Raw genomic sequence first — 16,768 nt, 5'->3', positions numbered from 1 at the left:
CTGCGAAGAACATTGCTCAGGTGTTGCACCATCTCCTTGTTGAGGTGGAGCCTCGTGAGGCACACGCTGTCCCTCATCTGCTCAAAGGAGCAGCGATGCCCGTACACCCTGGGCCGTCACGGGTCTCCCCCTCTAGGTCCCCCCCTGGCCTGGCAGACAGCCGGGTCCTCAGGGTGTGGTGCGGGGTCCGGTACATGGGTCAGCACCTCGAGCGTCTGTTTACGCTGCTACAGCTATCGTCTCCAGCACCTGGCCACTCGGCCTACCAGCAGCGCCAGTAGGGAAAATTCAGCGGGGTCCAAAATACCACATATAGCGTTCAATATTTGTAAGGCATTAGGAGAGGGTGTCAGACTGGCAAACAGCAGTGGTTCCTACCCAGAATCATTCATTCCCCCATTGATCCCTCCTCCCTACCACTCCCCCACACCCGGAACACCATTCCCACGCACTCCCGGCCGCAGCGGGCCCCCTCACCAGACCCCAGCCCTGTACCCCGGACACCCGCTCATAACGCCACTTGGACTGGCTGCTGGTCCTGTCTCCGTTGCACTCAAACACCCTCCAGTCATGGACATGCAGCCAGAATTGTGTCCTATCCTCTGGGTGTTCGGATGTTGGCTGCTGCGTGTGTGGTGTTGCTTCCTGCAGTGTTCAGGCACAGTGTCCAGGCATCGCAGTCTGTTTGGGATGTTACGCAATGATTCCCACATTCTACATGGCTCACCTACTCATAGAAGTCTATTTGTGTGAAGTGCTCACTTAACCGTGCTTGGCAACTCCCATAAGCAATAGCATACGGCCGCATGGCCAGTGGACTCGGCAATCGGCGGGGGTTATGGGTGGTCGGTGGGGTGGCGGGCAGGTGCAAAGGTTGCCCCCGGATCAGGTATACACGATCCAGGGGTTGACATGGTGGTGCCTCCAGTGGTTGCCCCCCCCCCCCCCCCCCCCCCCAGTGTCTCTCCCCCACCCTCCCATGGCAGACCACTCCTGCAGAGGGTCACACCCCTACCAGCTGGGGTTCCCACCCCAAGGCGAGGGGCCCCTCCCCCCACCAAGCACTGGGTCAGCATGCCAAGCATCCCCGGGCTCTTTGCCTGTGAGCAAAGATGGATACTCATCTCCTCAACTCCCCACAGAAGTGTTTTCTCTCAGGGTAAATATCAGGAAGTTATTTGCACCCCACCCATTCCACATCCCCTCTTAGGTTTATGCACCAGTGATTTTCCATCAATTTTAATGAATAGAAAAAAAACACAATCCAATGTCTGAATATCTGATATGCCCTCCTGCTGTGTCAAGTTCTCACCTGCAAGTACTAAACAGAATCTTTTATTCCCGGTAATTTTTACCAATTCCTCACTTGCAAATGGGGCAGTACTTCCTTTCCCCGAAGGGTAGCACATCATTACAACCTTAGAGCGCACATTTTTCAAAATCTTTAACTTGAAGTTTTTCGAATTGACTATCATAACCCACACAAGAAAACAAAGTATGAGTTGTAACAAAGTGTGAGTCATCACTTTTATCGATGCGACCTGGCCAATAGGGTGCATTTTAAATAGTTGATCATCGTTTCTTTACACAGTTAGTCATCCTCATGTTAAAATGTGAAAATTTGCACACAATAAATACCACAATGTGGCAGCCTAACCATTTTTGGTACTGTGGGCAGGTTTCAAAGCTCAAATTAAGTTAAAGATCTACTTTTTTATGTGGAGATGTTTCGACATGTGATATATATTCTAATGTTCAATTAGCTAAAGTAAATTATACTGAGGGCAGCATGGTGGTGCGGTGGTTAGCATTGCTGCCTCACGGCGCCGAGGTTCCAGGTTTGATCCTGGCTCTGAGTCACTGTCCATGTGGAGTTTGCACATTCTCCCCGTGTTTGTGTGGGTTTCGCCCCCACAACCCAAAGATGTGTAGCGTAGGTGGATTGGCTAGGTTAAATTGCCCCTCAATTGGAAAAAATGTATTGGGCACTCTAAATTTATAAACAAAAAAGTAAATTATACTAAATCCAGATGGAAATGGACCTTTCTCGAAGGTAAATAGCATTAATAAGGTTAATGTTATTTTCACCCTTGTTTTGGAGCAACATTAAGAGTGATTTGAATTCAGAACTAGGCACTGCTCCGCGTACATTGTTTCTTATAACTCCACCTCTCCCTCACGTGACTGGTTGTTGTGCTCATTGGGCCAGATACTAATAAAATGCTTTCTCTGACATCTTATATTTTAAAAAATCTACCTGAGCTAGCAATACCATCATAGTCATGGTTTTCAGGTGCCACTAGCAAGTGATGCTAGAAATTTGACTGGAAGGAACCTGAGATGCTGTTGATTTAGCTCAGTTGGCTGGATGGCTGGTTTGTAATGTAGAGTGAAGCCAATAGCGTGGACTCAATTCCCATACTAGCTGATGTTATGCATGAAGCCACCGCCTTCTCAACCTTGCTCCTTCTCTGAGGTGCGATGATCCTCAAGTTAAATCCCACATTCAGCTCTCCCCCTCAAAGGGGAAAGCAGCCTATGGTTTTCTGGAACTATGGTGACTTTACTTATTAGTTTCCTTGAAAGCATTACGAGCACAAAATAACACATATAAAATAAATAAACAAGACTAAAGTTTGCACTAAGAACATTGACGTCAAGTTAATCCTTTATTTTATTGAATAGTAACAACATCTCCTTGTGTCTCTCATAAGTAGGTTTAATAGAGTTTCCATTACCCAAATAATAGGAAGTGCCTCTTTCTATGAACATGCATTAATGTAGATCGCAGCAGAGATCTTGCTACTGTGCCTTTGTGGTTCTTGCAATAGGTCCCTGCTTCATAACATTTCCATAGCAAATTACTTTACATTCATCACTGGTACATTTAGAGTCACTTAGCATTCAAATGTTTTTAACAGTACTATTTAAATATATTTGAAATATGACCACGTAATGCGAAACACATCGCTAGCAGGGCGACTCCCTCACTCTTCACTCCAACCTTCTGTTTGAAACCAAAGTAGCGACCTGAAGGAAGAGAAGACAACACATTCAGGAAAGAAAATGTGAAGGAAGATAAACCTGAGATGAGTTTGAATCAAATCTTGTGCAAAAACCAAGAGCAAAGTGAACAATAGCACAAATTACCCACAAAGTTAAAGGTTGCAACCTCAGAGGAACCATAAGGACAAGAGGATGTGGGGGAATTTGGAAGTTACAATGCTGGAGTGAACCGTGGTCTTCTGAGGTTGAGGGTTAGGCACCTCGCCAGGATAATTCAAGGAAAGGTCAAATTCGATCTTACTATGTTGTGTATACAACATATGAATTAGGAGCAAGATTAGGCCACTCAGCCTGTCAAGCCTGCTCCGCCATTCAGTAAGATCATGGCTGACCTCATTTTAATCCAACTTCACATTCCTGACTACCCCCTGACAAATCTCTGCTCATCAGGAATCTATCTACTTATGCCTCAAAGATAGTCAAAAAAACCCTGCCTCAACTTTGAGGAAAAGAATTCCAAAGTCTCACAAACCTCTGAGAGAAAATCTTTTACCTTGTCTCTGTCTTAAATGAATGGCCCTTTATTTTTAAACAGTATGGGTGGGATTTTTTTGGTCGCACACATCCCAAGACCGGAAATTCCTTTCCGAGGTCAATGGACCTTTCCGATGGTCCGTCAAATTTTCCATCCCGCCCATGACGATTCCTGTGGCGGTGGGACCCGAAGATTTACCTTTATGCCTGACGTTGAGATAATTGATTAATAAAGGGATCAGGGGTTATGGAGAGAAGGCAGGAGAATGGAGATGAGAAAATATCAGCCATGATTGAATGGCGGAGCAGACTCGATGAGCCGAGTGGCCTAATTCTGCTCCTATGTCTTATGGTCTTATATAATTGATGCATGATTTTAAAAATCATTCCCCTCTGTAGTAATTTATTTCTTTTACGATTACAAGCACATGCCTTTTAACAGAAATCAAACCTGTTTTGCCGCCAATGCTAGGAGCTATATGAATATTGGCCTTGCTCTGTTTTTCCTTAAGTCTTGGAGCTTTAAATATACGAGTTTAGCATTAGTTAATCACTATTTTCTGATTGACCTTGTCTTCTCTTTTACTCTTTTCAATCTTAATGGTGTCTTGAACTATGGGCCTTGGCCCTTCACTTTGGTTTTATAATTTTAAAAAAAGCCATTAACCTTTGTGTTATATCCTATCCATGCAGACTGCCTAATCCAAGCTTTTAACCAGCTCTTGTCACTGGGGATACATGGAATAGGGCTTAAACACAAGCTCTTACAGTAAAACCTAATGTACACAGAGTATGGGCATAGAGATAACCTCAAGCCTCAGAGTCCCAGTGAGCAGAAATGTGGCCACAGCTGTTAAAAGGAGTATCTTACAATCAGCCTGTTAAAAGGATCAGTGGCATGAAGCCACCAACCAGTCTAACCTCTCTCCTCAAAGGAACACACAAAACAGCAAGACAAAATTGAAACCATTGCTTAAATCTTTCCACAATGATCTCTGTAATGTATCAGTAAACCCAACCATGAGATTTAAAGTGATAACCAATTAAAGAAACAGTCTCCATAACTGAGGAGGAAGAATGGTTGAATGGGCCCACATGCTAGTTGCTTTTGACTTTTGGGCAGTCGACTGGTGGGGTGTGTTGGCAGTCAACACATTTTAGCGATGAAGCGGTTTTAGATACTGGAAGGCTTCATTTAAGCGGAACCAGGGTATTTTGAGCATCAAATCAACATCCTGTTGCAGCTTCTTGGATTGAAGACAATCCAATACAGTATCGCCCAGGCAGTCGGAGGCAGTGCTATTGTCACTGGACTGGTGGCACAGAGTTTAAATCCTACCATGCCAGGTGGTGACATTTGGATTCAATGAAAATTTGCAATTGAAAGTCTAATGATGACCACGGAAACATTGTCAATTCACATAAAAATCCATATGGTTCACCAATGTCCTTTAGGGAAAGAAACCTTGGTCATTACCTGGTCTGGCCTACATGTGACTCCAGACCCACAGCAATGTTTAGCTCACAGGGCTAAATCGGCTGGTTTTTGAAGCAGACCAAACAGGGCAGCAGCACGGTTCGATTCCCGTACCAGCCTCCCCCGGACAGGCGCCGGAATGTGGCGACTAGGGGCTTTTCACAGTAACTTCATTGAAGCCTACTCGTGACAATAAGCAATTTTCATTTTCATTTCATTTCATGTGGTTGACTCTCAAATGCCCTCTGAAATGGAGCAAGGTAAGTCTTGAGGTTTTGGGGTAGGCTGTGGGGGAAGGAGAGAGCTGATGGGCTGTACTCCTGCCTCTCATCACCCCACAAACACAATTGAAAGTTACTTTTCAAGACCTCTTCAGCTCTTTCTCCATTATTAACAACAGTAACATTCCTGTAGAATATTTCTGAACCCGTTCTGGCGACATTCCTGTCGAATATTTCTGAACCCCTTCTGGTGGCAATAAATAGAAGATATTGGAAATTTGTTTGAAGTGTATTGTGAGATGTGTAAATTTGGTAGCTTTAGGTGTATGTCAGAAGCAATAAAGATATGAGATGCCAAATAGTTGATCATTGGAATTTGGTTGATCTATTCATAATTTCTTTCTAGAAAAATTAATTTTAAACGTTTCAATCAGACTTGTTTAAAACTCCAGAGCATTAAGGGAATAGTCTTCCTGTTTCCCTAAAAATAACAAACCTCAAGTATGCAATGATAATGTTCCCACAAACATTAAATGAATGGTGGTCTGCAATTGCTAAACACAAACACACTTCTAATATTTATATGATCACATTGAGGATACCTTCCATCATGTTGTGTGGCACTAACACCGTGCTAATGGGATAGACTTCAAACAGATCCAGCAACTCAAGACTGGGCATCCATGAGGTGCTGTGGGCCATCAGCAGCAGCAGAATTTTACTCAACCACAATCTGCAACCTCATGGCCCAACATATACCCCACACGACCATTACCGTTAAGCCAGGGGATCAACTCTGGGTTAATAAGGAGTGCAGGAAAGCATGCCTGGAGCAACACCAGGCATACCAAAAATGGGAATATACTCAGAAAGGTAGATAAAGTGAGAGATCTTGGCGTACATGTACACAGGTCCCTAAAGGGGACAATTAAACAAGGTTGCATAGAAAGCATATTCAATTTTCTCCTTCATTGGCAGAGGTATTGGATATAAAAGTAAGGATATAATTTTAGAATTGTATAAAACAGTGGTGAGGCCACAACTGGAATATTGTGTGTAATTCTGGTCAGTACATTATAGAAAGGACATAATTACTCTGGAGAGAGTGCAGAAGAGGTTTACAAGAATGTTGCCAGGGCTAGAAAAATGTAACTACGAGGAGAAATTGCATAAGGACAAGAACAAAGAACAAAGAAAATTACAGCACAGGAACAGGCCCTTCGGCCCTCCCAGCCTGCGTCGATCCAGATCCTTTATCTAAACCTGTCTCCTATTTTCCAAGTCTACTTCCCTTTGCTCCCTGCCCATTCATATATCTGTCTAGATGCATCTTAAATGATGCTATCGTGCCCGCCTCTACCATCTCCGCTGGCAAAGCGTTCCAGGCACCCACCACCCTCTGCGTAAAAAGCTTCCCACGCACATGTCCCTTAAACTTTCCCCCTATCACCTTGAAATCGTGAGCACCTTGTAATTGACACCCCCACTCTTGGAAAAAGCTTGTTGCTATCACCCTGTCTATACCTCTCATAATTTGTAGACCTAAATCAGGTCCCCCCTCAACCTCCGTCTTTCCAACAAAAACAATCCTAAAATCAACCTTTCTTCATAGGTTGGAGTTATTTTCTTTGGAACAAAGAAGGCTGAGGGGTGACTTAATTGATGTGTACAACATTATGAGGGGAAGAGATAGAGTGGACAGAATAAAATTGCCTCCTTTGGTTGAGAATTCCAGAACCAGTGAACATAGATTCAAGATAAGTGGCGGAAGGTGTAGACGAAACATGAGGAAGAACTTTTTTATGCAGAGAGTAGTGGGAGTCTGGAATTCGCTACCCAATTTGATGGTGAGGCAGAGACCCTAAACTCTTTTCGAAAGTACCTGGATCTGCATCTTAGACTATAAGACCATAAGACATAGGAGCAAAATTAGGCCACTCAGCCCATCAAATTTGCTCCGCCATTCAATCATGGCTGATATTTTTCTCATCCCCATTCTCCTGCCTTCTCCCCATAACCACTAATCCCCTTTTTAATCAAGAACCTATCTCTGTCTTAAAGACACTCAATGATTTAGCCTATACAGCCTTCTGCGGCATCTTAAGTGCTGTAAGCATAGGGCTATGGACTGGGTGTAGGAAGGTGGGATTAGAAAGGTCACCTATGGGCAGCACGGTGACGTAGTGGGTTATCCCTGCTGCCACACGGCGCCGAGGTCCTGGGTTCGATCCCGGCTCTGGGTCACTGTCCGTGTGGAGTTTGCACATTCTCCCGTGTTTGCGTGGATTTCGCTCCCACGGCCCAAAGATGTGCAGGCTAGGTGGATTGACCACGCTAAATTGCTCCTTAATTGGAAAAAAATGAATTGGGTACTCTAAAATATATAAAAACAGAAAGGTCACCTGGGATTCCCCCGACAGGCATGGTCAAGATAGGCCAAATGGCCTTCTTCTGTGCTGTAACTTTTCTATGGTTCTTTGGTACTTGTGCGCCAAACAGCATAAGCATAAAGTAATAGACAGAACTAAGTGATTCCACAATCAACACATCAGATCTAAGCCCTGCAGTCTTGCCACATCCAGTCGTAAATGGTGGTGGACAATTAAACAACTCACTGAAGGAGGAGGCTCCACAAGTATCCCCATCCTAAATGATGGAGGAGCCCAGCACATTCGCAACAAACTTCAGCCAAAAGTGACAATGATCCATCTCGGTCTCCTCCGGAGGTCGGCAGCATCACAGATGTCAGGTTTCAGCCAATACGATTCACTCCACGTGATATCAAGAAATGGCTGAAGACACTGGATATTGCAAAGGCTATGGGCCCTGATAATACTTCAGCAATAGAACATAGAACATAGAACAGTACAGCACAGAACAGGCCCTTCGGCCCTCAATGTTGTGCCGAGCCATGATCACCCTACTCAAACCCACATATCCACCCTATACCGTAACCCAACAACCCCCCCCCCCTTAACCTTACTTTTATTAGGACACTACGGGCAATTTAGCATGGCCAATCCACCTAACCCGCATATCTTTGGACCTGTGGGAGGAAACCGGAGCACCCGGAGGAAACCCACGCACACAGGGGGGAGGACGTGCAGACTCCACACAGAACAGTGACCCAGCCGGGAATCGAACCTGGGACCCTGGAGCTGTGAAGCATTTATGCTAACCACCATGCTACCCTGAAAACCGTACTAAAAACCGGTGCTCTAGAATTTTTCAAACCCCTAGCCAAGCTGTTCCAGTACAGCTACAACACTGGCATCTACCCAGCAATGTGAAAGATTGCCCAGGTGTGTCCTGTACACAAGAAACAGGACAAAGCCAACCCAGCCAATTACCGCCCTCTCAGTCTGCTCTCCATCATCAGCAAAGTGATGGAAGGAGTCATCAACAGTGCTATCAAGCGGCATTTACTCAGCAATAACCTGCTCATGGACGCTCAGTTTGGGTCACTCATCTCCTGACCCAATTATAATCCTGAGTCAAACTTGAACAAAAGAGCTCAACACCAGAAGCGAGGTGAGAGTGACTGCTCTTGACAATAAGGCAGTATTTGACCAAGTATGGATTCAAGGAGCCATAGAAAAACTGGAGTCAACAGGAATCAGGATGAAATCTCTCCACTGGTTGGAGTCCTGGTCACTTGAGTGTCTTTGAGAGATAAAGATAGGTTCTTGATTAATAAGCAGATTAAGGGTTAGAGAACATAGAAAATACAGTGCAGATGGAGGCCATTTGGCCCATCGTGTCTGCACCGACCCACTTGAGCCCTCACATCCACTCTATCCCCGTAACCCAATAACCCCTCCTAACCCTTTTGGTCACTAAGGGCAATTTATCATGGCCAATCCACCTAACCTGCACGTCTTTGGACTGTGGGAGGAAACTCACGCAGACATGGGGAGAATGTGCAGACTCCGCACAGACAGTGACCCAGCAGGGAATCGGACCTGGGACCCTGGCACTGTGAAGCCACAGTGCTATCCACTTGTGCTACCACTTATAGGGAGAAGGCAGGAGAATGGGGTTGAGAAATATATCAGCCATGATTGAATGGCGGAGCAGACTCATTGGGCTGAATGCTCCTATGCCTTATGGTCTTATGATCTTATAGCCACAAGACCTGGATAATATCTAGGCTTGGGCTGACAAGTGGCAAGTTGCATTCATGCCACGCAAGCATCAGGAAATGGCGATTTCCTTCAAGAGAGGATCTAACCATCACCCCTTGACATTCAGTGGCATTACCATCACTGAAACCCCCACAATCAACATCCTGGGGGTTACTATTGATCAGAAACTGAACATGACTAGCCATATTAATACTGTGGTTGCCAGAGCAGGCCAAAGGCTAGGAATCCTATGGCGAGTAACTCACTTCCTGACCCCCAAAACATGTCCACCATCTACAAGTCAGGAGTGTAATGGAATATTCTCCGCTTGTCAGGATGAGCGCAGTTCCAACATTCAAGAAGCTCAGCACCATCCAGGACCAAGCAGCCCAATTGACTGTTACTCTTTCCACAAACATACAATCTCTCTTCCAGCAATGAATAGTGGCAGCCGTGTGTACCATCTACAACGTGCACTGCAGGAATTTGCCAAGTTTTCTTAGACAGTACCTAGTGACAGTGAAAGAGCGCGAGGAGAGCGGCGGAGACACAGTGAAAGAGCGCGAGGAGAGCGGCGGGGACACAGTGAGAGCGAGGAGAGCGGCGGAGACACAGTGAAAGCGAGGAGAGCGGCGGGGACACAGTGAAAGAGCGCGAGGAAGCAGCGCGGGACACAGTGAGAGCGAGGAGAGCGGCGGAGACACAGTGAAGAGCGCGGGAGAGCGGCGGACCGGTGAAGAGCGCGAGGAGAGCGGAGACACCGTGAGAGCGAAGAGCGCGGAGACACAGTGAAAGAGCGCGAGGAGCGCGGAGACACAGTGAAAGAGCTCGAGGAGAGCGGCGGAGACACAGTGAAGAGCGCGAGGAGAGCAGCAGGGACACAGTGAAAGAGCACGAGGAGAGCGGCGGAGACATAGTGAGAGCGAGGAGAGCGGCGGAGACACAGTGAAAGATCACGAGGAGAGCAGCGGAGACATAGCGAGAGCGAGGAGAGCGGCGGAGCCACAGTGAAAGAGTGCGAGGAGAGCAGCGGGGACACAGTGAAAGAGCGCGAGGAGAGCGGCGGAGACATAGTGAGAGCGAGGAGAGCGGCGGGGACACAGTGAAAGAGCGCGAGGAGCGTGGCGGGGACACAATGAGAGCGAGAGAGCGGCGGGGACACAGTGAAAGAGCGCGAGGAGAGCGGCGGGGACACAGTGAGAGCGAGGAGAGCGGCGGAGACACAGTGAGAGCGAGGAGAGCGGCGGAGACACAGTGAAAGAGCACGAGGAGAGCGGCAGAGACACAGTGAAAGAGCGCGAGGAGAGCGGCAGAGACACAGTGAGAGCGAGGAGAGCGGCGGAGACACAGTGAAAGAGAGCGAGGAGAGCGGCGGGGACACAGTGAAAGAGAGCGAGGAGAGTGACGGAGACATAGTGAGAGCGAGGAGAGCGGCGGGGACACAGTGAAAGAGCGCGAGGAGAGCGGCGGGGACACAGTGAGAGCGAGGAGAGCGGCGGGGACACAGTGAGAGCGAGGAGAGCGGCGGAGACACAGTGAAAGAGCGCGAGGAGAGCGATGGAGACACAGTGAAAGAGCGCGAGGAGAGTGGCGGGGACACAGTGAAAGAGAGCGAGGAGAGCGGCGGGGACACAGTGAAAGAGCGCGAGGAGAGCGGCGGAGACACAGTGAAAGAGCACGAGTTGAGCGGCCGAGACACAGTGAAAGAGCGCGAGGAGAGCGGCGGAGACACAGTGAAAGAGCGCGAGGAGAGCGGCGGAGACATAGTGAAAGAGCACGAGGAGAGCGGCGGAGACACAGTGAAAGAGCGCGGGGAGAGCGGCGGGGACACGGTGAAAGAGCGCGAGGAGAGCGGCGGAGACACAGTGAGAGCGAAGAGAGCGGCGGAGACACAGTGAAAGAGCGCGAGGAGAGCGGCGGAGACACAGTGAAAGAGCTCGAGGAGAGCGGCGGAGACACAGTGAAAGAGCGCGAGGAGAGCGGCGGAGACACAGTGAAAGAGCACGAGGAGAGCAGCGGGGACACAGTGAAAGAGCACGAGGAGAGCGGCGGAGACATAGCGAGAGCGAGGAGAGCGGCGGAGAGACAGTGAAAGAGTGTGAGGAGAGCAGCGGGGACACAGTGAAAGAGCGCGAGGAGAGCGGCGGACACATAGTGAGAGCGAGGAGAGCGGCGGGGACACAGTGAAAGAGCGCGAGGAGCGTGGCGGGGACACAATGAGAGCGAGGAGAGCGGCGGGGACACAGTGAAAGAGCGTGAGGAGAGCGGCGGGGACACAGTGAGAGCGAGGAGAGCGGCGGAGACACAGTGAGAGCGAGGAGAGCGGCGGAGACACAGTGAAAGAGCGCGAGGAGAGCGGCAGAGACACAGTGAAAGAGCGCGAGGAGAGCGGCGGACACAGTGAAAGAGCGCGAGGAGAGCGGCAGAGACACAGTGAGAGCGAGGAGAGCGGCGGCGACACAGTGAAAGAGCACGAGTTGAGCGGCGGAGACACAGTGAATGAGCGCGAGGAGAGCGGCGGAGACACAGTGAGAGCGAGGATAGCGGCGGGGACACAGGGAAAGAGCGCGAGGAGAGCGGCGGAGACACAGTGAAAGAGCGCGAGGAGAGTGGCGGAGACACAGTGAAAGAGTGCGAGGAGAGCGGCGGGGACACAGTGAAAGAGCGCGAGGAGAGCGGCGGGGACACAGGGAAAGAGAGCGAGGAGAGCGGCGGAGACACAGTGAAAGAGCGTGAGGAGGGCGGCGGGGGCACAGTGAAAGAGCGCGAGGAGAGCGGCGGGGACACAGTGAGAGCGAGGAGAGCGGCGGGGACACAGTGAGAGCGAGGAGAGCGGCGGGGACACAGTGAAAGAGCACGAGGAGAGCGGCGGGGACACAGTGAGAGCGAGGAGAGCGGCGGGGACACAGTGAGCGCGAGGAGAGCGGCGGAGACACAGTGAGAGCGAGGAGAGCGGCGGGGACACAGGGAAAGAGCGCGAGGAGAGCGGCGGAGACACAGTGAAAGAGCGCGAGGAGAGCGGCGGGGACACAGGGAAAGAGCGCGAGGAGAGCGGCGGAGACAGAGTGAGAGCGAGGAGAGCGGCGGAGACACAGTGAAAGAGCGCGAGGAGAGCGGCGGGGACACAGTGAGAGCATGGAGAGCGGCGGAGACACAGTGAGAGCGAGGAGAGCGGCGGAGACACAGGGAAAGAGCGCGAGGAGAGCGGCGGAGACATAGTGAAAGAGCGCGAGGAGAGCGGCGGAGACACAGTGAAAGAGCGCGAGGAGAGCGGCGGAGACACAGTGAAAGAGCGCGAGGAGAGCGGCGGGGACACAGTGAGAGCGAGGAGAGCGGCGGGGACACAGTGAGAGCGAGGAGAGCGGCGGGGACACAGTGAGAGCGAGGAGAGCGGCGGGGACACGGTGAAAGAGCGCGAGGAGAGCGGCGGACACAGTGAGAGCGAGGAGAGCGGCGGAGACACAGTGAAAGAGCGCGAGTTTAGCGGCGGAGACACAGTGAAAGAGCGCGAGTTTAGCGGCGGAGACACAGTGAGCGCAAGGAGAGCGGCGGAGACACAGTGAGCGCAAGGAGAGCGGCGGAGACACAGTGAAAGAGCGAGGAGAGCGGCGGAGACACAGTGAGAGCGAGGAGAGCGGCGGAGACACAGTGAGAGCGAGGAGAGCGGCGGAGACGCAGTGAGAGCGAGGAGAGCGGCGGAGATACAGTGAGAGCGAGGAGAGCGGCGGAGACACAGTGAAAGAGCGCGAGGAGAGCGGCAGAGACACAGTGAGAGCGAGGAGAGCGGCGGAGACACAATGAAAGAGCACGAGTTGAGCGGCGGAGACACAGTGAATGAGCGCGAGGAGAGCGGCGGAGACACATTGAAAGAGCGCGAGGAGAGCGGCGGAGACACAGTGAAAGAGCGCGAGGAGAGCGGCGGGGACACAGTGAGAGCGAGGAGAGCGGCGGGGACACAGTGCGAGCGAGGAGAGCGGCGGGGACACAGGGAAAGAGCGCGAGGAGAGCGGCGGAGACACAGTGAAAGAGAGCGAGGAGGGCGGCGGGGGCACAGTGAAAGAGCGCGAGGAGAGCGGCGGGGACACAGTGAGAGCGAGGAGAGCGGCGGAGACACAGTGATAGCGAGGAGAGCGGCGGAGACACAGTGAGCGCGAGGAGAGCGGCGGAGACACAGTGAGAGCGAGGAGAGCGGCGGGGACACAGGGAAAGAGCGCGAGGAGAGCGGCGGAGACACAGTGAAAGAGCGCGAGGAGAGCGGCGGAGACACAGTGAAAGAGCGCGAGGAGAGCGGCGGGGACACAGTGAAAGAGCGCGAGGAGAGCGGCGGAGACACAGTGAGAGTGAGGAGAGCGGCGGAGACACAGTGAAAGAGCACGAGGAGAGCGGCGGAGACACAGTAAGAGCGAGGAGAGCGGCGGGGACACAGTGAGAGCGAGGAGAGCGGCGGAGACACAGTGAAAGAGCGCGATGAGAGCAGCGGGGACACAGTGAGAGCGAGGAGAGCGGCGGCGACACAGTGAGAGCGAGGAGAGCGGCGGAGACATAGTGAGAGTGAGGAGAGCGGCGGAGACACAGTGAAAGAGCGCGAGGAGAGTGGCGGAGACACAGTGAAAGAGCGTAAGGAGAGCGGCGGGGACACAGTGAGAGCGAGGAGAGCGGCGGAGACACAGTGAAAGAGCGCGAGGAGAGCGGCGGAGACACAGTGAGAGCGAGGAGAGTGGCGGAGACACAGTGAGAGCGAGGAGAGCGGCGGAGACACAGTGAAAGAGCGCGAGTTTAGCGGCGGAGACACAGTGAGCGCAAGGAGAGCGGCGGAGACACAGTGAGAGCGAGGAGAGTGGCGGAGACACAGTGAAAGAGCGCGAGGAGAGCGGCGGAGACACAGCTGCCGGAGAAGCGGTGGGGACACAGTGAAAGAGCGCGAGGAGAGCGGCGGGGACACAGCTGCCCGAGAAGCGGCCTTCAGATTTTCGTCGGAGGCAGTGGCCAGGGGTCTGTCCATAAGAGTGACATCAGAGCAAAGCAGTGACCTGATTGGCTGGTAAGGAAAGTGCTCCAATTAGCAGTACCTGGGAGAAATTTAACCCTTCGTGTATTGGTAAGTATTGTGATTGGTAAGTAAAATCTTTATTCCTTTTTCATTATTTATTATTTGATATTATATTTATGCTCAGTTAAGGTGAAGTGTAAAAATGGCAGGAGATCCCAGACCCATGTTATGCTCCTCGTGCTCAATGTGGGAGTTCAGGGATGGGGCCGATGCCCCTGACTCCTTCATGTGCAGGAAGTGTGTCCAGCTGCAGCTCCTGTTAGACCGCATGACGGCTCTGGAGCTGCGGATGGACTCACTTTGGAGCATCTGCGATGCTGAGGAGGTCGTGGATAGCACGTTCAGTGAGTTGGTCACACCGCAGATTAGGATTGATGAGGGAGACAGGGAATGGGTGGCCAAAAGGCAGAGAAAGAGCAGGAAGACAGTGCAGGTGTCCCCTGCGGTCATCTCCCTCCAAAACAGGTATACCGTTTAGGATACTGTTGGGGGAGATGACTCACCAGGGGAAGGCAGTAGTAGCCGGGCTCATGGCACCGTGGCTGGCTCTGCTGCACAGAAGGGCAGGAAACAGACTGGCAGGTCTATAGTCATAGGGGATTCAATCGTAAGGGGAGCAGACAGGCATTTCTGTGGTCGAAAACGAGACACCCGAATGATATGTTGCCTCCCGGGTGCACGGGTCAGGGATGTCTCAGATTGGCTGCAGGACATACTGAAGTGGGAGGGTGAACAGCCAGTTGTTGTGGTGCATATAGGCACCAACGATATAGGTAAAAAAACAGGATGAGGTCCTACAATCAGAATTTAGGGAGTTAAGAGATATGTTAAAAAGTAGGACCACAAAGGTAGTAATCTCAGGATTGCTACCAGTGCCACGGGACAGTCAGAGTAGAAATTCAAGAATAGTCAGAATGAATACGTGGCTTGAGAGATGGTGAAGGAGGGAGGGGTTCAGATTTTTGGGACATTGGAACCGGTTCTGGGGGCAGTGGGACCATTACAAATCGGATGGTCTACACCTGGGCAGGACTGGAACCAATGTCCTACAGGGTGCTTTTGCTAACACTGTTGGGGAGGTTTTAAACTAATGTGGCAGAGGGATGGGAACCAGATTAGGAAGTTTGAGGTCAGTAAAGAGGCAGCAACTAAAGCCAGTAAGGTACTATAATAAACTCAATGTGACTAAGGGGAAGAGTAGACAGGGAAGAGATGATGAATGCTACTAAATATCCCAGGGTATAGATGCTACAGGAGGGATAGAGAGGGAGGTAAAAGGGGTGGAGGAGTTGCATTACTGGTTAGAGATGATATCACAGCTGTGATTAAGGAGGGCACGATGGAGGATTCGAGCACTGAGGCAATATGGATAGAGCTAAGAAATAGGAAGGGTGCAGTAACATTGTTGGGATTTTAACTACAGGCCTCCCAAAAGCGAGCGTGAAGTAGTGGTACAAATATGTAGACAGATTATAGAAAAATGTAGGAGCAATAGGGTAGTTGTGATGGGAGATTTTAACTTCCCCAACATTGAATGGGACTCTTGTAGTGTTGGAGGCGTAGATGGAGCTGAGTTTGTAAGGAGCATCCAGGAGAGTTTTTTAGAGCAGTATGTAAATAGTCCAACTCGGGAAGGGGCCATACTGGACCTGGTATTGGGGAATGATCCCGGCCAGGTGGTTGAAGTTTCAGTCGGTGATTACTTTGGGAAGAGCGATCACAATTCCGTAAGTTTTAGAATACTCATGGACAAAGACAAGAGTGGTCCTAAAGGAAGAGTGCTGAACTGGGGAAAGGCCAAGTATAACAAAAGTCGGCAGGAGCTAGGGAATGTGGATTGGAAGCAGCTGTTTAAGGGTAAATCCACATTTGAAATGTGGGAGTCTTTTCAGGAAAGGTTGATTAGAGTGCAGGACAGACATGTCCCTGTGAAAATGAGGGATAGAAATGGCAAGATTAGGGAAGTATACATAAGATCTAGGTGACTTAAAACTGATGAAGCTTTGGAGGAATATCGGGAAAGTAGGACAAATCCCAAACGCGCAATAAAGAGGGCTAGAAGGGGTCATGAAATATCTTTGGCTAACAGGGTTAAGGAAAATCCCAAAGCATTTTATTCGTATATAAGGAACAAGATGGTAACTAGAGAAAAGATTGGCCCACTCAAAGACAAAAGAGGGAATTTATGCGTGGAGTCAGAGGAAATGGGTGAGATTCTTAATTAGTACTTTGCATCGGTATTCACCAAGGAGAGGGACATGACGGATGTTGAGGCTGGGGATGGATTTTTAAATACTATAGGTCAAGTTGGCATAAGGAAGGGAGAGGTTTTGGGTATTCTTAAAGTCATTAAGGT

The 16,768-nt window shown here is 50.3% G+C and overlaps 1 long non-coding RNA gene across 1 annotated transcript in view; it reads right to left on the bottom strand.

Annotated features, from left to right (window-relative positions):
• Window positions 1-2,636: 2,636 nt before the first annotated feature.
• Window positions 2,637-16,768, bottom strand: part of LOC119977586 — a 66,882-nt gene continuing 52,750 nt past the window's right edge. Inside the window, exon 2 of the long non-coding RNA XR_005463229.1 lies at window positions 2,637-3,030. This is a non-coding gene — a long non-coding RNA (uncharacterized LOC119977586). The remainder of the gene's footprint in view (window positions 3,031-16,768) is intronic.

Source organism: Scyliorhinus canicula, chromosome 1 (assembly GCF_902713615.1).
Source record: "Scyliorhinus canicula chromosome 1, sScyCan1.1, whole genome shotgun sequence".
In the NCBI taxonomy this organism is placed as follows: domain Eukaryota; kingdom Metazoa; phylum Chordata; class Chondrichthyes; order Carcharhiniformes; family Scyliorhinidae; genus Scyliorhinus; species Scyliorhinus canicula.
This window is presented reverse-complemented; position numbering and strand designations above follow the sequence as displayed.